The sequence below is a fragment of the Oryzias melastigma genome, linkage group LG20 (assembly GCF_002922805.2).
Source record: "Oryzias melastigma strain HK-1 linkage group LG20, ASM292280v2, whole genome shotgun sequence".
Lineage (NCBI taxonomy): Eukaryota > Metazoa > Chordata > Actinopteri > Beloniformes > Adrianichthyidae > Oryzias > Oryzias melastigma.
The window spans coordinates 10,647,346-10,649,450 of NC_050531.1; the positions used below are offsets into that span (position 1 = coordinate 10,647,346).

The 2,105-nt window shown below is 40.1% G+C and overlaps 1 long non-coding RNA gene across 1 annotated transcript in view; it reads left to right on the top strand.

Annotated features, from left to right (window-relative positions):
• The window catches only part of LOC118600223, a 675-nt gene extending 562 nt beyond the window's left edge, over nt 1-113 (top strand). The window contains exon 2 of the long non-coding RNA XR_004949817.1: nt 27-113. This is a non-coding gene — a long non-coding RNA (uncharacterized LOC118600223). The remainder of the gene's footprint in view (nt 1-26) is intronic.
• Nucleotides 114-2,105: the final 1,992 nt, after the last annotated feature.

Below are 2,105 nucleotides of genomic sequence, written 5' to 3' on the forward strand. Positions count from 1 at the left end.
CTGCTGTTGTGTGTGAGATGGCGTAGGTTTCTCTGGAGAAGTGAAGCAACATATGTGCTCAAAATAAAGATTTGCAAATTCAAATGCATGTTAAATCATAATGTATAAATAAATAAATAAATCTGCCCAAAAAATGTTGGTTTGCAAATGAGTAAAAAGGATTTGCATTTGTGAAATAATTTCTACTTTTTTTTTTCCTGCAGATGCGAAGCAGAAAACTACAGTAAGCACAAGCTCCTGAATTTGGGGTTGCATATTATGTCCCTATCTTTATACATCTTTAAAAAAATCTGATTACTATCTGGTGTGCACCAGAAAGTGACCCCAAAAAAACACTTTTTTTTTTTTAGAAAAAAAGAGATAGTGACTGGTGCGCACCAGATAGTAATCAGAAAGAAAAAATAAATCTGCCCAAAAAAATGTAGGTTTACAAATGTGTAAAAATTATTTTGTATTTCTGAAATAATTTAAACATTTTTTGTCAAGCTTTTTTTTTTTTTTTTTTGCGGATGTCAAAAAAATATGCCCGAGCTTCTGAAGATGAAGTTGCGAATTATGTCCCTGTCTTTATACCTCTTTATGATTTGCAGAACCCCTAAAGGGAACTTTAAGTTGAAGTATTTCTGGCTGACAGACTAGATACTATCTGGTTAGCACCAGATACTATCTGGTTAGCACCAGATACAAACTGGTTAGAACCAAAAAGGAAACAGAATTTTTTCTTTCGAGAATTTTTTTTTCACTTCATTTATTTTTTTATTTTGATGTTCCTTTAGGGGCTCCGTAGTGATTGGATGTCTACAAATCAAACCTTCCAATCCAAGAGCAGATGGCTTCCTGCCGTCCCGCCCCGTCGCAGACTTTAAGGTGAATTCCATTGTTAACATGGCTGACAGAAATGTTCAGAGTTCCCCTGTGAATTTGCGTTTCTTCATTTGCGGTTTCACACATTCGCAGATTTTTTTCAGTCACGTGACACTTCCGGTTCGTCACAAAAACTCAGACAACTCAAGACACTTGTAAGACATTTTTGCAAATGAAGGAGGTGCTGTCCCGTAGTGCTGAGGTGTATCTCCACACAGTGGAGCCAATTTGGGAGTGCTCGTCGACTATCTCCTTCCTCCCTTCCTGCATGGAATAATGGCATCAGCTGAATCAGAATTTTGTTTGGGCTGATTAATTTAATATCCATCCATCCATTTTCTTGACCGCTTCTTCCCTTTAGGGGTCGCGGGGGTGCCGGAGCCTATCCCGGCTACTGATGGGCGAAGGCGGGGTACAACCTGGACAGGACGCCAGTCTGTCGCAGGGCCTCAATCACACACACATCCACTCTCACATTCACACCTAGGGGCAATTTACAGTCACCAATGAACCTATGAAGCATGTTTTTGGACGGTGGGAGGAAGCCGGAGTCCCCGGTGAAAACCCACGCATGCACGGGGAGAACATGCAAACTCCACACAGAAAGGTCCCAGCCGGGAGCCGAACCGGGGCCTTCTCGCTGTGAGGCGAGAGCGCTAACCACTGCGCCACCGTGCAGCCCTTAATTTAATATATAATGGAATTTGATTTTTGTGCAAACATGCAGCTGTGGTTGCAAATCTTTATGTCCTTATGTTGAGCCCACAGCAGCAAAGCTAAGCAAGCAGTTTAAAAAAACTGTCACACACAATAACTTATTCATTGCTATTGGAAAAAAAAAGTCTTCTATTGGGTGTTCAGCTTTAATCTCTGTAGCTTTAAATTGTCTCTTCCTTCGCTTCACAGATTATTGATCACTCCAGGCGGTCTATATACAGGACTGGTGAAGATAGAAATGTACAACTCTACGGTATGCGCAGTGGCTTCCTGATGAAGGTTTGACCTCTTTTGGCTTTAATGCTCCCATATCATTCATTATTTTATCACAATAAGTGAACAAGGTTCAGATGACAGTTTCAAACTGATGCCTTTTATACACTCAAAGGTTTTTCCATAATAATAAATTAGTTCAATAAAATACCAAGAGGGCACTTAGAGAGCAGACAATTAAACACCTTGCATTGAAAGCTGTCCAGTTGTATTTCAAAAGACTGAAAGCTTAGACTGATGAATGCAGTCAT